Below are 20,638 nucleotides of genomic sequence, written 5' to 3' on the forward strand. Positions count from 1 at the left end.
GAGGGTTCCATTAGCCCCAATTAAGGATTCTGAAGGCTGAAAATCAAATGCTCCATCTCACAGCTGGGCTTGTTGATTAGAGTCTCTTCACCTGTATCGTTAATAATTGTTGTCTTTGGAAACTTAGCACTTACACTATTTGAACAGTAACAAAAGGTATAAATCACCCCCAGGGCTCTTAATTACTCCCATTAACTGTTGTTTTTGTTATCCTGTGTGGGAAGCAGGAATGCCACATTGTGAACCCATTGGCACAGTTTTGGCTTTAAGCCAGCTGCTGTGTTAGTTATGCGAGATGGCTGGGAGAATTGCACAGAATTTGGGAATAAAGGGCTAAAACTAGCACCCCTAACACTTGCCTATTATTTCTTTGTTTTTCACCTCCTGCTTGTATCATTTTATCTTCAATCTTCTATTTGATATTTCTTCTTTTCCTAGTGCCCCTGTCTTTAGTCCAGTACATGCTTAAAAATTAGATAGATCTCACTGTATTGCTTAGAGGTGTGGACCATGTTGTGCCCTGTTTGACTTAGATCAGGGGTGAGCAAACTTTTTATGGTGGGCCCCACTTTTCATCCCTGTAATTAGTAGCCCCACTCCCATGTCCAACCTGTGTAATATAATCCAAACCAACAGAAATTTTGGTAACACTCATATGAAAAAAAAAGAAAAACCTTTTCGGTATGTGTATTTTCATAATGTGACATTTCATGCTCCCCACTTTCCCCACTTTGCACACCCGGCCTTGGGTCAATCAGGGTTCCACATGGACCAGGCTAGATTTGAATTCTTCTATCAACCTAACTACTGTCTTTCACAGAGGTGGGTTAACTACACTGATGGAAGAAAAAACCCTTTTGTTGAGATAGGAAGAGTCTACACTACAGAGCTGCAGCTGTGCTTCTGTAACCAGTGAGGTGTGTGTAGCCATATCCTAAATTTCTCTGGGTATGTCTACACAGTAAAGTTATTTCAAAGTAACAGCTGTTACATATGTTATAAAATAGCGGTTGGCTTATTTCAAAATAGGCAAACCTCATTGCATGAGGAATAATAAGCTATTTCAAAAAAAATATTTCAAAATAGGTGTTGTTAAAACAGAGAATAGAGCCTATTACAAAATAAGCCATAGTGCGTCCAATGGCTCTTTTTGAAATAGGCTCTATGGCTGTGTCTATGCTTGTATTCCTCTTTCGAAAGAGGAATGCAAATGAGGGAAATCAAAAATGCAAATGGCACACTGATTTGCATATCTCATGCTTCATTGCATGATCTCTTTTCAGAAGAGATTCTTTCAAAAGTAAAAAGGCAGTGTAGACGGGGCTCTTTCGAAAATAAACCCCATCTTTGAAAGAACCCTTCTTCCTGAGACAAAATATTTATATTGAAATAAAGCTGATGAGCCTTGAATTTGTTGAATACAAACATGCAAGCTAATTTTTAAGCATTAATTTATTCTGAAAAAGTCACCACTTAATTCTCCTTTAAACACACTTCTTTAAAACTTAACTCTGCTGTCTATGAGTCACCACTATCTTTTCACAAGTTTACCAAGTAGAATGTTGAGGTGTCCACTTTCATGGAATCATAGAATCACAGAACTGAAAGGAACCTCAATAAGTCATCAAGTCCAGTGCCCTGAACTCATGGCAAGACCAAGCACCATCTAGATTACCCCTGACAGGTGTTTATCTAACTTGCTCTTAAAAATCACCACAGAGATTCCACAACCTCCCTAGGCAATTTATTCCTGTGCTTAACTACCCTGACTGTTAGCAGGTTCTTCCTAATGTCCAGCTCAAACATCTCTTGCTGCAGTTTGCTTCTTGTCCTATCATTAGAGGTTAAGGAGAATAATCTTTCTCCCCAATCCTTGTAAGAACATTTTAGGTGCTTGAAAGCTGTTATCATGTTGCCTCTTCTGCTAAGACCTAACCAGTGTACAGCAGAGTGGAACAATTACTTCTCATGTCTTGCTTACAGCACTTCTGGTAATACATGACAGAATGATGTTTACTTTTTTTGCGACAAACAACAAGAAGTCCTGTGGTAAATTATAGACGAACAGATATTTTGGAACATAAGCTTTCGTGGGCAAAGACCCACTTCATCAGATGCAACAGTGTCACACTGTTGACTCCTATTTAGCTTGTGGTCCTCTATGACCCCTAGATCCCTTTCTGCAGTACTTCTTCCTAGACAGTCACTTCCTGATAATCTCTTTCAATCTTACTATCAAATTTTCTCACCCACCCTGTCTGTCTTTTACACCCGGTGCATCCAGTCTGGCTGGTAGAATATAAGTTCTCTGGGGCATAGGTAATGTTTGTCTGTCTCTGCAGAGCCTAGAACAAGGGCCTCTTGATTGAAAGTCGTAAGTTAATAATTATAATTTCCAACCCCGGCCACCAAAATTTAAGGTTTGGTTCACAGATTCCTTAAAGAACCAGACCCTATGGGTTTGTGGCCAACCTACCACAGCACACCTGTGAAGTCATAATCAGCTGCAAACACAAAATGTGCCCAAGACACAATGCAAGCCAGGCCTGCAGATACAACCCTAAAATTTTGAGTGCTTCAGTGCTATGGAAAAGTCAGTGCAGCACCAAAGGAAAAACCTAAAGATCAAGGATGCTGAGTGGATAGGGGTTTTTAAAGTTTATTGATAGAATAAATGTTAGTTCTCCATATAAATCCCGAAGATGGCCAGTTTCTCTAAACATTGACTCTTCTGTTTCACCCAGCTCCTTCAAAACAGAAAAAAGAGCATTAAGCATTTACAGTAACATAACTTACTAGTCATAGTTACATTTTACAAAGATTAATCTGATAGCATCTTTTCTGCCATTGTCACAGCCATCATTTTTATAAGTGGGGTCTTACCTGTGACAGCTCATTACCTAATAAATAAAATTATTAGTCTTTAAGGTGCCACATGGCTGCTTGTTTTGATGAAGCTCCAGACTAACACAGCTACCCCGTGAGACTATTTACCATCATTTTTATATTAGTTCACATTACAGTTTATACAATATACATGTTAGAGTGGATTGGGTAAAAGGCTCAGGGCTTACAAATGTTCAGGAAATTTTCTTGGCAAATGCATGAGATTAGCGAAAGGGTGGTTATGCCAAGTTTGATCTGAGATAAAAGTGTTGGCAGTACATGTTTGTTTTGGAAATGCATGTGAAGTAGCACAGTGCCACATTGAATGTCATAGCAATGATTGAACACAGATTCTAAAGGAGAGAGGTGTAAAATACGCTGAAATAGGGATTTGTTTGTTATGCACAATGTAACAAAAGTGTTATGGTGCCTTTGCTGAAGAACCAGGAGGTGATGGTGATGATGACCTTGACCAGAAAAAGTGGTGACAAAATAAAAGATTATGCTACATAAACCATATGAAAGGAAATTATATGGTAAACTTTTCAGGACAGAGATTGTTATTTTCAATAAGTTTGTACAGAACCTGGCTCAATCAGTCCCCAGCTTGATTGGCCTTTAGATGCTATTGGACTGTAAATATTAAATAATAATGATAATGATAATAACATGATGGGAAAACACTATGGGGGAGATTGTCTGAGAGAGAGGATTAGATATTCTGGGAGGTGGAGGCAGAAGACAAGTGTATGTATGAGAGATGGTTACAAGACAATAGTACTGCAAAAGGTACCAGAGGAAAAAGTCTAAGGATGGAATATGCATGGAATATGCAAAAGTCCTAAGCGAGACATCATCCTTGTATATTCCTTGCATAACTGACCATTGAATATCAAGCTTCTTACATGCATGGTCCTTGCATTTTTGCTAGAATGGGTCTGCAGCTTTCCAGACATGCTCAATAGGTAATGTCTGTGGCTTATGCCTCTCATCAAATCAAAGGAAAAAATAGCACAGTTGAATTCAAAGTAATTACACAAGAGATGACTTTGGCCATAGATGTTGTGGGGCTATAAAGTCCTTTAACGTTTTGTCTCAACTCCTTTATTTTTTTGTGTAATCCATAGAAATGATAAGTAAAGCTATTTATAAAATGAATGGCTCCAGAGGAACCAACTGATTGCTTTAATTTATTTTGGTTTAAAGAAGAAAAAGTTTTATTTGGTACCCAAATTTTCAGTGATCTTCCTTAGCAAGCAAATATTTTTCCAGACAAAGAATAGTTAAGATTTGCTCCATGCTTCAGGGATTTGTTTAACCTTTCAGAACTTAGAAACTACTCCAGAGCTATAGCAAAAGCTGTTGGTTTTCTTCTCACATGCGCTCTTTTGCTGTTGCTTCAAGGCCAGTAAAACATTTTTATTTAATTATTTATACAGCATCTTAGGTTTTAAAATTGCTCCAGGACTGGGAAAAATATAATATTAGCTCTAGTAGAACTATCCAGGGAAGAATGTTGGTCTTGCAGTGAAGACATAGAACTGGGAGATAGGAGAACTAAATCCACACTTAGGAATCTAACTTTAGTCATTGAAGTTTCAAATTTTCTGTGGTTCAGATTATTCCTCCCTAAAATGAGGTTTAAAATGTAACTGTGTACGAAGTGTTTAATTATTTAATGTTTGGGAAGTGATTTGGTAGCTTCAGCTGGAAGGTGTTATTTAATTACAAAGTATCATTATATGTGGTAAAATACTCTTAAGGGACATTTTCAAAGTTAACCTACCTTTTTCCTTGGCATGCATATTCTTCTCTTAAAGCTAATCAGTGAACTCTGATCTCTCTCAGAACTGAGCAACTCCCACTTTCCCAGGACTGGCGCTGAGGAACCCGTGGTGAATTTTACCTAAAGAATAAAATTCAGAGCTGTCATCCTGCATATGAACCATGTTATTTACAAAAGGCATTATTCGAGAATTTCTTACTCTTGCAGTTTCTTCATTGATGTATCCCATTCAAAACATGTTTACAACTCCAGTTTGTTCAGATTTAGCTGCATCACTGCATTTTAGTAAGAGGAGTTCCTTGCAATTCAAGTCTCAGAAACTAAAGGGAAATCAATATGCCTTTACCTATGCTATCAAAAGTGCTGAAGATATTTAGGTCATTAAATAGCAGTGGGCACAAATAAAAACCAGTGTCTCACATCATTAGTGGTAAAGCTGCTGTTTAGTTTTATTCGCTAAGTCACATGATGCAAATTAACTGCATGGCAGATTACTTGTCCAAGATGTGGAAAACTCTGATTCAGCAAAAATGTAGTGAGGAGAGAAAGTCAAAGAACAATCAGCTTTTCACTGACATCACTACTCACTGCAGACTTAGTTTATTGAATTTAACTTTTATATGCCATATTAACATTTCATTTGCATACAAATTGCAGTAGGTAGTTACTCTAAATCCATACAGTCAGCACTCCTCCTTAGCAGACACAGGTGTGGTACTATGACTATTTAAAACACTTAAACTTTTATAGAGAGATGCATAACTTTTTGGTGAATCTGTGAATCCATTATCTTATTGTTTTCTCACAAAACTTTGGGTCAGGACTTTTACAGACAATGTAAGTGTTCCAAGAAAAGATGTGAGAGCTTAGAAGCTGCAGTGGCTTTATTTAAACCAATCCTTTCAATATCAGTTTTCCCCCCATTGCTGGTACTGATGTATTTCCAGTGATGGAGAGAACAGATTTAGTCAAATGATTGGCCAAGAGGGTTTTTGTGGTCATAGAAATGGGGCATCTGCCCAGCACTGGCTTAATAAGGATTAAAATCAATCCTGACGCCATGACTACACTATACCCCACCTTGCAAAAGGGGTATGCTAATGAGCAACTTTGGCAGATGCTAATGGGGCATTGCTGTAAATATGAAGCACCTCATCAGCATAATGGCGGCCATGCACATTTCAAAAGTGCCGCTTTCAAAATGCATGCTGCCCATGTAGATGGGCGTTTCGAAAGGACCCCCAGGACTTCAAAAGCCCTTTCTTCCTGAAATGCACGTGGCCGCCATTAAGCTACTGAGGTGCTTCATATTCATGGCAGCACCTCTTTAGCATCTGCCAAAGTGGCTCATTAGCATACCGCTTTCGAAAGGCAGGGGCTAGTGTAGCCACGGCCTGAGAGAGGTCTGAGATTGCGAAGCCTGTATAAGACAATCATGGCCCCTGGAGGGGAGGAGAGAGACACTATTACTCCCGCTATGGAGCAGGAGAGACCTGACTGCCAAGGAAGCTGTAGAGGCTTCCTGACATGGAGCAGGGCTAGGGAAAGACAGGCAGGGCTTGGGAGCTCTGGCCAGGCAAACTCTCAGGCTGAGGCCTTCTTCAGGCCCTGAGACAGTGCTGGAGCTGTGAAGAGGCAACCAAGGAAGCAGATCCACTCAGTCATTTCCCTGCCATTTTCTCAGACATTAATGTAACTTGGCCACTCCTATTTTCTGCCTGGGTCACAGAATAGTTTAGGCTCCTGTGGGTGTAATATCTTGGTATGATTTTGGTTGTTGGGTTTAGTATGAGGGTGCTGGGAGGTGTTCATGGCCTGTGAGGTGCAGGAAGGAAGAGTAGGTGACCCAATGGACTTTCCTGACCTTAAATTCTATATGTTTAGATACAGAAATTATTCTGCTAAGAAGGGCTCCAGAGAGTCTGGCCCTGGGAGCAAAACAGCAGGCGACAAAAATCACTCCAAAAACTATCAGAGAGGTAGCTGTGTTAGTCTGTATCTTCGAGAACAACAAGAAGTCCAAAACCCGTGCATCATGTCGTTGATATTTATTGTTTCGGAGTAGGATTAACATGTGAACTTTCAAAAAAAGAGGGCGCCCCTGCGAGCGAGTGTGTCTGCAGTAAAATCTTTCATATCTGGCGGCTCTGGAACCGGGAGGTTGCCAGATATGAAAATATTATGGACGCTAAAGAGGTCTCCCATGTCTCCAACAGTGGGGCCACACTACAGCTGTGCTCCTCTCCCCAAAATGCTCGGCAGCCCGGTCCCTGGAGCGCTGTCTCTGCCCGTCCAGCCCGCTCTGCTCTCCCCAGTGGGTTCAGCAGCTCAGGCCCAGGCCTGTGCTGCCACCTGGGGGGGGCTGGCTCCACATGCTCTGGCCACCCATCCCGCCACCTTCTCAGAGGGTTTCAGCGGCCCCCCAGTGGCTCAGGCCCTGTCCTATGTGACCATGCAGGGGGACCTGCATGCGGCATAGGGATGCTCACCCCTTCTCCCAACTACTGGCAGCAGTTGCAGAGCAGTGCTGGACCCTCTGCAGCCCAGGCCCAGGAGTAACAGGGAGTGGCAGATGCAGCAACCTCCTCTTGGCTCCCCACCCGCGTGCCAGTAACCGTCCCTCCCGAAGAAGGAGAAGAGGCATCAATGGCTTGGGGCAGGACAGGATCCATTCAACACCTGCGAGCAGCACAGCCACCCAGAAGAAGAAACCTAGTCTTCAGGCTAGCACCTGGTGGCAGTGCCGGTCAGTTGAGAGTACCAGTTGATTGAATACTGGTTACAACAGAGTATGCTGTATGTCCTGTATGCTCAGGACACCCCTGAGAGGGACTGTATCTATATCAGTATGTACCAACTCACGTTGTATTAATGTGTCAGACTATATACAGAACATTAATTCAATGTGAGTTGGTAGATACTGATATAGATACAGTCCCTCTCAGGGGTGTCCTCTTTTTTGAAAGTTCAGATATGGTGACCTCAGTTTCTTATGCACCATGTGTGCATCCTGCACCTAATCCAAGGGAATTTTATAAAGAGAACCAAAATAAATACGTTTTTTGTTTCTATCAGGCTCTCATTTGGGGGATGGCAGAATTGTTCACCTGAGCCTGAATCCTTTTGATCGTACTCACAATATCCTCCTGAGAGCATTAACAGGAGCAAATGTAACATCAGGTGCCTGTACACATGGATGTCAGTGGGAGTTTTGCTTGAGGAATGCCTTATCTAAACACAAAAATTGCACCAATTGAACTAAACAGCTTTACACCTTGTTGACCCAGAATATTTTACCAATTACGTGGGTGTTGTTTTAGCAGTATAACAGGTGCAGCCCCACTCTTATAAGGACATTCTTATATTAGAGTATCGGAGGGGTAGCCGTGTTAGTCTGGATCTGTAACAGCAACGAAGGGTCCTGTGGCACCTTATAGACTAACAGAAAAGTTTTGAGCATGAGCTTTCATGAGTACAAACTCACTTCATTAGATGCTGGTCTTGGAAATCTGCAGGGCCAGGTATAAATAAGCCAGAGCAAGGCTGGGGATAACAAGGTTAGCTCAGTCAGGAAGGATGAGGCTTACTACCGGCAGTTGATCTGGAGGTGTGAACACCAAGGGAGAGGAAGCTGCTTTTGTATTTAGCCAGCCATTCACAGTCTTTGTTTAATCCTGAGCTGAGGGTGTCGAATTTGCAGATGAATTGTAGCTCATCATGAATTGTAGCAAAGCCTTGCTCTGGCTTATTTATACCTGGCCCTGCAGATCTCCATGACCAGCATCTGATGAAGTGAGTCTTTGCTCACAAAAGCTCATGCTCAAAACTTTTCTGTTAGTCTATAAGGTGCCACAGGACCCTTTGTTGCTCTTATATTAGAATAATTCTTATATTACTCTTATATTATATAACTCATATTAGAATAACAGTAGTTTATTTTTTAAGTTTTGCTTAAAGCCCTTTGCAAACAACATAAGCTAAACTGAGAAAAGACACTCATATCTGGCATAGATTCCAAAGCCAGAAGGGACCACAGTAATCATCTAGTCTGCCTTCCTACTTAACAGGCCACAGAACTACAAAATAGTTCCTGGAACAGATCTTTTAGAAAAAATAATCCAATCTTGATTTTAAAATGGTCAGTGATCCACCATGACCCTTGGTAAATTGTTCTAGTTGCTAATTATTCTCACTGTTAAAAATGTTCAACTTATTTCCGGCCTGAGAATAGGCATCCACACATGGGCTATACTAATATAACAGTTATATATTCAGTTCAAATTCAGACTTACAGTTATGCCAGAAAAACCACATCCTTATATAAATAAGGTCCTAGAAAACAGACCGGGTCAGAAAGCATTAATACACTATTCAGGCTCAATTTACAAACCCAGAATAACAGGATAGATTTGCTAAAACAATCTTAATAGCTGGTAACAAATACACTGTCCTCATTAGGCTTCAGAATCCTGGGGCTTGTGGCCAACTCATGCCTATCTTAGAAATATTTATTTTGTTATTTCATTTCTAGTCTGGCAGGTTCAACAGCAAAGCACTGAGAGGGGGCTCATTCAGAAAAGTTATACTCACGACTGCGTAGGCTAGATTAATTAATTTTTTTTAACTGAGAGCTTAAGTTGTGCAGAAACTGAAGGAGAGGTACTACTGGAGAAATGCCAGTATTACATACTACTCCACAGGCCTCTAAACATGTGTCACACCAACAGACCCAGGTCATCAGCAGGAGAACTTGAGCCTGTAACCACAGGGGCTAACACCTGTGCTCTACCAGATGACCTAGAGACGAGCTAGCTTGCAGCCACAGCTTGTAAAGCAGAGACTTCACTCTTCCTAGTTTGTGGGCTCAGTGCCTCTGGGGTTACACATACAAAAATAAGAGAATACAGGGATGTCTTAGGCTATGTCTACTCTACAGAGCTTTTAGTGACAAGGCTGTGTTGGCAGAACCCCGTTGCTAAAAGTCTGCATGTGTTAATGCTGTTTGTCAGCACTTTTGCTGACAAAATACTTCTAGCCCCCCAGGAGCAGCTTTTGCTTGGTCAGTGGGAGAGCACTTCCCCTTGTATTTTCCACAGCAGAACTTTTGTCATTCCAGGGGGGAGGAGGGTTGAGGCACTTGGGAATGACAAAAGTTTTGTTGCACAATTGCAAGTGTAGACAAGGCCTGAGGAACAACTGCTCTACTTCTAATGACCTATTGCATTTTGCAATTGCTTGACATCTATTCTAAGGTATAATAATAACAATAGCGGTTGCCCTATCTGCATAAATATGTATAGCTACCTTTTTAGTACTAATAACAGTGCCATTTTCAGAATAATCCAAGAAATTTGCTGGCATTTCTGGCATTGTAGGTATTTCTAGATAGGAAGAATTTTGTTACGTGCTGAGAGAAATAAATTGCGGCTATTTTTATTTCAACGTATCTGTGCTTCAAATATTTTATTGCCTTTAATCGTCTCTTAAGGCAAAAGAGCTCCTCCCGCCCTCTATTTGTACTAGTGGGTGTTGTTTTGTTTCACTTCTGTTACTAATGACAAGGACAAAGGTGGTTCATTCCTTTTGGCTGAAGGGAAGAATTACATGGCTTCTTTACACAAATTCTTTCTATTATTTAGCACCCAAAATGTGCTAGATGCTTTTTAGACATTGAGGAAGACGTGATCCCTGAGCTTTTGTACTACCTTGCCACATTGGCTGACTGTAATGGGCAAGTGCTCCATTAATGCAAGGAAAAGATTGAGGCAGGCTGGAGGGAGCACGGGTGGCTCCACCAGCCAATGAGTGAAGGGCTCCTGGGGGGCAGCCAATCAGAGGACAGCTTACAGAAGCAGCCTGGCATATAAGCAGTTGCCCCAGCACAGCTGGGTCAGTTGGGTCCTGGCCGGGAAAGGTGCTTGACCAGCTCCCAGAGAGAACTAGCACCTTAGATAGGCCAGAGCTGGACAGGATAAGGGGGCTTGTGGAAGGTTCCAGCCTGACTTCTGCTGGACTGTGGGCCCCATGGTAGAAGCCCAGAAGGTGCATGGAGTCACAGGGGAAGTGGGCCAGGGAATAAGACAATGAAGGGGATTGACTAGGCCACTGACTGTGACTAGGCCTGACTGTGAGAGACTAGGCCACTGAGGCCTGAATGACTGGACTGCTGAGCCCGACCTGAGGGGACTAAGCCATATAGGGCTACTAGTAGTGGAGAGCTGCTAGGGGGTGGGACCCCTTCGAAGAGGGGCGAGGCAGGAGGCCTCATCACATTGACGCACCAGAGAAGGGCCACTGCTAGGGGGCCAAAGGGGGCACTTGCCCTGAGGCCCCGTGAGTTAAAAGGGCCCAGTGCTCCCTGGGCCCTTTAAATTACCACCAGACCCTCATGTGGTGTGTGGTCTGGGCATTGCTGAGGCCTGGGTGGGAGTGGCATGGCATGGTCTGGGCAGCATGGAGTGCTAGGTGCCCCTGGCCTGCCCCTTCTCCCAGGCCTCCCTGATAGCCTGGCAAAGTCTGTTGCCAGCCCTGCACCAGGGGTTGAACTGCAGCCCTCAGGCACTAAAAGCATGAGCTGCTTGAGCTGAAGTATTGCACACAGCTGCTAGTGCTTTAAACAAAGGATGGGCTAAAGTGAAGGAACATGAAAGCTATGTAATCAAAGCGATGCCTTGTATAGGGCCTTTTAATTTCACTTTTTATTTAATTATTTAAAATGCTTCTCATTCTTCTCCTCAATTCCACAACCTTACAAAGGGGGAGAGAGGATATATACACATTTTTTAAAGAAAATTCCACTTGTCCAAGATTGGACAGCTGCGAATCTCCATCCACCCAACCTTTTAGCTATCTTATTTTTGAGATGCTACTCTCTGTGAATTATCACAGTCCTGTCGGAACAGCGCTGCTGCCGTACTCTGGCCTCTCAGAAAGCAAGTATGTCATCTATGTGAAACAGCTTGCATCTACCTAGGGAATTAGAGCCTTGAGGTCACTTTTAAGACTGAGACTCACACATGGGAGTCGGATGTGATGTCTGACCCACCCAGCTGGCCTGGGTCCACGAATGAATACAAGGATGGTGATTCAGTCTTCGGGCACCTAAGCTATGTGGGTTGGTTTCTCACACTTTATGATGTAAGTTGAACCCTGGGATTGTATTATAGCTGCTCATTAAGTCAGGGATCATTCATTATTCCCCATGTTATTAATCATTGTAATTCCAGGGCTCAGAAGCAAGAGCCACAATGAGATACATAATGCTCAAAAACCTGGGATGCTTAAAACCTAGAGGTAACAGTACATAGAATTTTCCTCTGAAGGGATAAAAGAAGTTATGACAGTCTTCCCAGTGAATATCAGAGATCTAAACATTGTTTTCAACCTATTGCACAGAACGGTCAGTCACACTTTAAATACTGTGTCATGAGTATTTCATTTAGATTTGGCAATCATTGTGTATTAATACCAAATGATAGTTAAACATTGTTTCATAGTAAAAATGTCACTAATCCAGGTATATTCAGTTACCACACAATGGCCGTGTCTACACTAGCCCCAAACTTCGAAATGGCCATGTAAATGGCCATTTCGAAGTTTACTAATAAAGCGCTGAAATACATATTCAGCGCCTCATTAGCATGCAGGCAGCCGCGGGACTTCGAAATTGACACAGCTCACCATCGCACGGCTCATCCCGTCAGGGCTCCTTTTTGAAAGAACCCCAGCTACTTCGAAGTCCCCTTATTCCCATCTGCTCACAGGAATAAGGGGACTTTGAAGCGGGTGGGGTCCTTTGGAAAAGGAGCCCTGTCGGGACAAGCCGTGCGGCGGCAAGCCACGTCAATTTCGAAGCGCCGCGGCCACCCGCATGCTAATGAGGCACTGAATATGTATTTCAGCGCTTGATTAGTAAACTTCGAAATGGCCATTTACATGGCCATTTCGAAGTTTGGGGCTAGTGTAGACGTAGCCAATAAGCATTAGTTCTTAGGTGTGTCCATATCTATACTACACATTTAATGCAATAGTTAGGATCGTACACATACTTAAAAGCATTGTTTTGGATTTTATGTCTCATCATTAGATATATATTAGTAAACATTTTTGATCAGTTTGAAATATCTCAGCTATAATCTTAATAATTCATAAGTAATTCATATGAACTCTTCCTAATAATAAAGCTTAACATGTCAGATTTTGCACTGGGGTGCGACTCTCTTGCTGCATACTGCTGGTTCAAAGCAGCCCTGAAACCCACATATCTGCCTCGTGGGCCTTTTTCCTGTATAGGGAGATTTGCTGGGGGCCCACAGCTGACCTAGCGGCTCCTGTGCCAACCTTATTCCTGTCAGCCTGTAGGGGGCCAAAGAAACTATAAGGATTGGCAAAAGCTTCCCTGCACCTTGGCAAGCTTCATTTGTTACTGGAGTCATTGCTAGCATTAATTAGAGTAACCTTGAGGCTTATTCATCTGATGCCTTTGGACAGGCACAGTCCACAACTACTTTGCTGAATTGCACCAGGTACTCCTTGGCTCCCACTATACATCTGGGCCAGTAACTTTTAGCCCTTCTCTCCTCAAAGCAGGGTGGAAACTCAGATATGGCCCTGCCAGCCTCTGCAGGGCAGTGAGGTAAAGGTAGTGCTCCTTGTGTTCCAGGAAGGATGGAGGGAAGAGTGCATCAGGGACAACAAGAGCACTAGCCAGCTTTCACTTCTTGCAATCTTGAGAGCTGGGTGAGTGTGCTGGAGAGAAGGGACCTTCTCCTCTTGAGCATCTGAGTCATGAATTGGCTTGAGCTGATAAGTCTGACTATGTCTTGGTGAAGCAGGTAAATACTTACATGTATATGAACTGGGGCTCTCAGCATTTTAGGATACTTAACCCCAATCCTGCAGAATGCCCGTTGAAGTAAATACTATGGGATAGGGGTCTTAAGGCATGACCCACTGACCTCCTGGGGCTTTGGATCTGGGCCTTAAAATACTAAGGAAAATTCAATTCAAATGTTAGGTTTGTAATATGTCGTCATACATACAAATTAGCACAATTGGTGTGAGGAATTAAGTGCAAGTTTAGGGATCAGGAGACCTGGATCTAGTTTAGACTCACCCAATGACTTGCACTATGAATCTGGACAAGTCCCCTAACCTTCTATTCTTTACTCCATCTTTAAGAGCAAAAAATGACACTTGCCTACCATTATACAGTGCTTTGAGATCTTTGAATACAAATATAGGTTTGGCCTCCCTGGTCCAGCACCCTCAGGACCTGAGTGGTCCAAGTCCAGAGATTTTGCCAGACCAGGGAGGTCAATGCTTCCCTACTGGCTTTCCACCGCCAGCTGCTATCTCTCAGCTTGCTCCACCTCTCCCAGACACCCTGTCTGTCTCCTCCTGCTGGACCATGGATATTGCTGGACCAGAGAGTTCCAGATTTCAGAGATTAAACCTGTACTATGTTTATCTACCCATAGAAATCTTTAAATAAAAGTAGTATAAACATTTTCCTTAGTGTATATGCCAGTCTAATTCTATATTGTGGTGTACAATATAATAATTATCTTGTATTATTACAGTTTTAAAAATCTGCTGTCAGGACTGTATAATTACTGTTGTTTCCCTTGAGAACTGTTAGCAATTAATCTCAGAAATTTGGACAAATTGAGAGCTTACCTCTGCTCATCTATCTCAGCATTTTTAAATTAAATGATTACAGAATATTAATTTTTCCAGAGTCTTTTCTAAATATTTTACAAGGACAAGATTATACTTACAAAATCGAATCAGAAAAAAAACCTTTATATGTTTAATGTGCCTGAATCTCAGAATTAGTGAAAAAGAAACTTTCACTAGACCCAGGGAATATCCCTAGATATGAACAGTTTCTTCCTTTCTCTTATTGTCTCACTAAAGCCTCATTGTGAATTTCTTCAGCAAACAGATCAATTGGATGGGCAAATATTTGCCCAGCTTCCCAAGTATGTTTGGTATGAATTTTTTTACCTGGTGCTTGCTCAGTCATTTCCCTTTTTAAAAAGTAAATACAATTCTTTCTGTATTTTTCACTCACGTCACTAAAACTCAGTTCATTTTTATAAGGGGCAACAAAGATATAATGGGCCAAATTAATTGCTGATAATTATTTCAATCATGTTATATCTGGGAGAAATTTGGCCCATTGTTTAGGGAGATGATGTTTTTGGCAATTTCGCTGATTTACTGTTAAAAGTTATATTTCTCTCTGTGTGTGTGTGTGTGTGTGTGTGTGTGTGTGTATTGCTAGTTCTATAGCTTGTACATATTTGTTTAAGGCTCCTTCCCTCCCACTCAGCTCACTAAGGGCCAACCCTAATTAGCCCTGGTTAACTATCTTCTAACTCACATACCCTGGGAACCTGATACTTGCCCTCTGGGTGCTTACCCCAACTCAGGGGCAGTGGGTAATATAGGTGAGGGTAGGCATTGCCTTTCCAAAATGATTGGTGTGGCCCTTCCCACCATGCTCCGGCCAGCTGGGAAGGCTGGGGCTGCAGCTGCTCTGAAGCTGCCCAGCCAACAAGTAATCTGTCCATCTGGCAAGGCTGGCGCTGTGGAGGTACCCAACAACTGTTGGGCTGAGGCCGGGCAACTACTCCCAGGGCCAGAGCCAGGGCTGTGCAGATGCTCTTGAGGCTTGGGGTGGAGGGAAGCTAGGGCTCCTTAGCTCTATGGGAGCCGGAAAGTGGGGAGAACTGGGTCTTCATGGCTGTCTTGAGCTTTGAGGGGTGGATGGAGAGCAGATGTGATGGGCACGGGGGTTGCCAGCACCATACTGGGGAGAACTGGGGGTGCAGGACTGGGGTCATCAGCCACACTGGGGGCTGGACTGGGCTAGGCATAGAAAGGGCAGGGCTGGGGCTTGTTCCTCAAGCCTGGCCTTCACACACTGCCCATGCCCTAACCCTCTCTTCTCCTGATTCCCACTCATGCAGCAAGCACCCTTCAAACTGGTGACTAGTGTGGGACCTCCTGTGAGGCCGAGCTCACAACGCTGAGTGCTGAGAGGCTCTTATACAGTCAGTGTCCACTGCCCTCTTTCCTGCACTTGAATCAGGTCACTCCCATGAGCTACACCAGCCTAGGTAGCACAACACCCAAAGCTACGTCTGAGCCCCACCCCTGCAGTACCCGCTGCAGCCACCGTTCCTCCAGCCACTTATTAATTTAATGTCAGTGCCGTGTTAGCAAAATATTCATAATGTACTGAGCCATGGAAGTAATTAAAATTCACTTCTGCTAGGGTCAGGCACCCGAACTGTAAATTCTTATTCATATTTCTTTCTTGTTTTGTGATTCTCGATTGGAGTTTTCTAATAACAGATCATTTCTTTTTGTCTAACTTTAATCTGGTCCTGCTTGACAAGCACCATCCTTTTCATTGAAGGGTAAGACCACTTAAAGAAAGGCCAATAAGCCCTTGCACTGCTCAGCTGACTTGGGTGATTTGTCACCCTGTGCACTGGTGGTCACACCAATGGATTTATCTCAAGGTAAATGGAGATGCTGAGACTTGGGACCCGGAGCTTTGATTAAGGCCCCCTTTTTGTTGTGTTGATAGATGTTGCTTGTGTTTATCTATTTGAAATGCCACTAAATCTGTGAATACAATGGAAAAAGAGAGTAGTTTGCAGCTGAAAACATATTAGTGATTTATGTTTCACTAAGAAGCACAATAAAGAGACAGAGGCTATTAAGAGGAGCTATTTTCATGAGAAATAGTTCTGCTTTAAAACATTATCAACCACACCTTGATAAAGACCTACATGCATCCCTAATCATGTTTACTTATCCCTTTAGTTTAGCAAAATATACATTTGCAATGCATAGCTGCAAATTATTAATAAGTTCGTAAGCAAAATCTTTAACACACAAGCACATGGGAACAGCATACTTAGCATGTTAATTGTCTTCTCAAGTTGAAGGGATACATAATACACTGACACGGGGCTTTAGATGGACTCTGCATCCTCTAAACCAGTCGCAAATCCTGCTGACCATTATTGCCAGCATTTATTCACAACATTTTAGTAGAAATAACCGGTGGGGTGACACAAGAAGATTATAATGCATTGATATAACTTATAACATGAATCAATGTCAACAAGACGCACCCATTTAAATGAATAGGGTCAGATGAGAGTGCTGTATCACCCTGACTTGTGTGACAGTTACAAATGCATAACCTAGTCTGCATAATAGGAGTGTACAAACCAGTAGAGATTTGTAAACTTGGTTTATTTCAAGCAGAACTGACCCACAGGAATGGAATAGGCAACCGAGCTGTCTAAAAATAAGTGATTCTGTAGTTTGTGTTTAACAAAAAGCTTAATGAGGTTTCGTTTTCTCAAGCCTGAACAGAGAACAGCAGACCCAAAAATGCTATTAGCTGAGCTGCTGCTTCTCCTTAAAGTTCAATTAAAAGAGAAAGCTAACACATTCCGTTCCAAAGGCATTCCTGCATACAAAGGCAAAATAATGCTTCAACAGTCGTCCCGGTGCATGCAGAGACTGCAATTACATGTTTGGAATGAACGGCGCAGTGTTATGATTTATTTAAGTGTTCGGAGGGTTTCTCTTCAGCACTAATGAACAATGGTGTGGGGTGGGGGAGGGGAGAAAGGCTGTCTAATGTGTGTGCACCTGGAGCATGAAAACTACTCCAGTAAGTTATGTATCAGAAGGGTGATCCTCTGCCTATGGCTTGGCACTGCAGTGTACTGACAATCTAGCAAAGCTCTTAAATCTGGACAACACCTGCACCTCATTTGCTTTACAGAAGCGCCATGACCCGACTGCTGATGGTGAGCTGTCCCTTTCATCCTTAGGATTATGACAAGTTATTAATTGCCACCATTAGCTGCAGCAGCCTGCCTGAGATCTCTGCTGCTCTCTGGAGGTGAGAAGCTCTGGGCCTGTGAAGCACTGGGGCAAACCAGGCAACAATCTGCCCAAAAGGGATTGTGAGATGGTGAATAATTTATTAGAAAACATTTTTCTTTGTCCTTCCCACAGACCCACAAATCCTCCCCAAGCGCTCTTTACCAGCCTTGCAGATAATGTACTTACACATCTCAGAGCTTGCTAAATAGACTGAGCAGGCCACAGAGTTCACCCTTCACACGGCTGTTTCCGAATGCCTTGCACAGACAAAACACTGTCATTCATTCCTGCAAGCCGTTCCTGTGGAATTTAGTGTAATTAGGTAAGACACTGAATGCCAAATGACAGCTGAGTGCAAGGGTGGTAGTTTTTTTTTTTTTTGGTGCAGCTATGTATTTTGTTGGTCTATTCCAAGATATATTGGCTCAGATCCTTAGCACTGATTTACATCTCATTCCAGGACATACACTTGGCTGTCTCATTTCCTTTCTCAGACATGAAAAATGATGTTTCATAAGCTAATAAACCTGCTACCAGTAGCAAGTTAGTATGAAAAAAAACAAATAAATTGCCAGCCATGCCGCATAAACTCTTTAGAGAGCATGGTCTATGTATTCCTATGTGGAGCAGCACCTAGCACCTGATGGGCACCAGTGATTCCTCTAAGCTGAGCACTTGGACAGCCACCCCGGAGAGAGTCAGGTGCTGCCCAGCTGATTAGCAGAGTGCCACAGCTGCCTGCATCTGGCAGCATATGTTTCTATTGGTGGTGCATATCCATACATGCGTTGGTGTGCATAACAAAATTTATTCTGCCCATGGCTGGAAAAATAAGAGGGAACACTGGTGGGCACTAGTGTAGTAATCATCACAGGGAGAACTGAGAAAGGATGAAAATCTCCCGGGGGTTAAAAAGAGATGGGCCAGATGCTGGGGTGGTGTAAATCAGCATAGTTTGAATGACTTTGATGGCACTATGCTGATTTGCGTCGTCTGAGGTCTCATGTGTGATATTATTAGCTGATTCCATGACCTAAGCTCATGAGTGGACTTGAGATATTTGGTATACAGGCCAGGGAAATTATTGTACAGTTAGTCTTGAAGGGAAGGAAAGTCATATCGAAGGGAAAAGAGATCCTGGAAGTCTTATGCATAGACTGGCTTTCTGGAAGGCTCCCTGAAGCTTAGGAGGGCATAAAATAATATGGTCTGTGTCCAAAACAATGGCAGGACCAGATTCGGCTATATCATACACCGGTATCAACCTGGAATACTTTATTTGTATTCACCTTATTTACATTGGTGAGCGCTTTCTATTCTATTCTATTCTATTCTATTCTTGTACCAGACAAGTAACCCATGTGGTGAAGACATGGTTGTTTCTGAAACCTGAACTAAAGGCCATCTCCCCATGTCTAAACTGCTTTAAATTATTCCCAATAGATCAAGTGTGGGCAATAACTTTGATGTGGGGGGCAGTCAAAGATTTTGGTAGCACTTTTCTCTGGAGGGGTTGCGAGGTCTGCGGTGTAGGTTGGATGCAGTAGGGAACACGGGGTAGAGAACTGGGGTGTAGGATCTGAGAGGGAGGGGGTTCTGACCTGGAGCAGGGTGTTGGAGTGCAGGGTCTGGGTGGGGGTATGGGTGCAGGAGAGCTGGGCCTGGGGGAGGGCTGCAGGAGTGGGTACAGAGTCTGTGAAGGAGTTGGGGTACAGTGCCAGAGGCAGGCTCTGTCTAGGAAGGCACTTACCTAAGCAGCTCCTGGCCAGCAGCACTCTGAGGCAGGCTTCCCTACCTGTCAGCAGCCCCAGCTCAATGGCTTTTCCATGTGGCTCTTTGCACTAGGGGGACTTCTTGCGTTGTCCCTGCTCCCAAGCAAAATCTCTCAGTTCCTATTGGCTGGAAACTGGCCAATGAGAGCTGAGAGGTTTTGCTGAGGGGCAGGGGCAGCATCTGAAGCTCTTCCTGGTCTCCAGCCATAGGAGCAGGCCATGGGCTGAATTAAAAGGTTTGGCAGGCCTGATCTGGCCCTCCAGCCATATCTTGCCCGCCCGGCAATAGATCACCATGATTTTATTTGACCTACTGTAGAGTTACAAGTTTAAACCCTACTTCTTATAACCTTGAAAGGCCTTCGGTTGGGCACCTAATACCAAAGGTCTTTGGTTTTATAACCTTCAGGGTCTTTGGTTGAGCACCTAATACAAGATTTTTCCAGTTACTGGAAAAAGGAACTTATGAACTTTTAACAAACTTTGTTTGGGGCAGGCTTCAAAAATATGCTTGTTTCCTTCATAGGAAGGGTGTAGATAGAATCAATCAACACAAGGATTCAAAGATGATAACTTCCAAGGAGTCTGACAGACTGTTCCCAGATAGTGCGTAATGCTTCTCCATGTATATATTTTTGAGTAAATTCCATGTACAGATAGAAGTGTATAGTCATATTGTTTTTGAAGTGTAACACAAGTTTATGAACAACAGAAGAATGGGCAGGATAAGTAGAACTTGCGTAGGTTTTTAATAATAGTGTAAGTAAAAATGTATTTCAAGCCTTGGTTTGCAGCAAGGTCTATTTATACTTCTATAGCTATGTCTACACGTGAAGCCTACATTGAAGTAGCCTATTTCGATGAATAACGTCTACACGTCCTCCAGGGCTGGCAACGTCGATGTTCAACATCGACGTTGCGCAGCACCACATCGAAATAGGCGCAGCGAGGGAACGTCTACATGTCAAAGTAGCACACATCGAAATAAGGGTGCCAGGCACAGCTGTAGACGAGGTCACAGGGTGGGCTAGCGCTTCCGGGGCAACAGCTAGCCGCTCCCTTAAAGGGCCCCTCCCAGACACACTCAGCCTGCACAGCATGCGGTCTGCAGAGCCATAGGCACGCAGACCTCGGGCGATGCAGTCATGGACCCCCAGCAGCAGCAGCAGCAGCCAGAGGTCCACCCAGCCGCCCCTGCAGGAGCACGGCTCGCCCTGCTCCATGCCATGCGGGAGGCAGCTGAGCACCTCCTTGCCACACAGGAGGAGGA

This window comes from Carettochelys insculpta, chromosome 9, assembly GCF_033958435.1.
Source record: "Carettochelys insculpta isolate YL-2023 chromosome 9, ASM3395843v1, whole genome shotgun sequence".
NCBI lineage: Eukaryota > Metazoa > Chordata > Testudines > Carettochelyidae > Carettochelys > Carettochelys insculpta.